This window comes from Penaeus monodon, chromosome 22, assembly GCF_015228065.2.
Source record: "Penaeus monodon isolate SGIC_2016 chromosome 22, NSTDA_Pmon_1, whole genome shotgun sequence".
NCBI lineage: Eukaryota > Metazoa > Arthropoda > Malacostraca > Decapoda > Penaeidae > Penaeus > Penaeus monodon.
In genome coordinates this window covers 21,365,338-21,365,852 of record NC_051407.1, presented here as the reverse complement: position 1 = coordinate 21,365,852, position 515 = coordinate 21,365,338, and the positions used below count along the sequence as shown (strand labels likewise).

The 515-nt window shown below is 28.9% G+C and overlaps 1 protein-coding gene across 1 annotated transcript in view; it reads left to right on the top strand.

The window, feature by feature from the left end:
* LOC119586987 (SET and MYND domain-containing protein 4-like) overlaps nucleotides 1-515 on the top strand; it is a gene marked incomplete at its 3' end in the record, with an annotated part of 7,425 nt that overhangs the window by 1,412 nt on the left and 5,498 nt on the right.

The window sequence follows — 515 nt, the reverse complement described above, 5'->3', positions numbered from 1 at the left end:
GCCTTTCATATTCTGTAAAAAAAAATCTTGCATGCAACAGTGTTCTGTCAAGAGATATTCAACAATAGGTTCAGTTTTTTTTCCTTTACTAATAGTTAATGAAATAATTGAATTCCAAAGTATTTTTCCTGTACTGATAAGTGACAAATCACTGAATTTCAGTGTATTTTTTGTGTGAGAATTATTGCAGTAAAATCATTTTAACAATTCAAAGTAAAATATATTGTAAATTTACTGATGTACCAGTGGGTTATTTTTGAAGGATAATGCATTGCAATTTCCTAACCTGGGTGTAAATGAAAGATATTTAGGTAATTCTGACCTTTACTTACCATTTCTGCAAAAATAAACAGTTCTTTAAAACAGGTATGCATAAGATGTCATATAATGATAAAAACTGTTTTAGTGCCCCAAAAGTAACGGTAATTGTAACTCATTACTTTTCCGAGGGAGTAACGCACTAAGTAACCTTTTATACAAGAAACGGAAATGTTAATACTATTACTATTAAAATG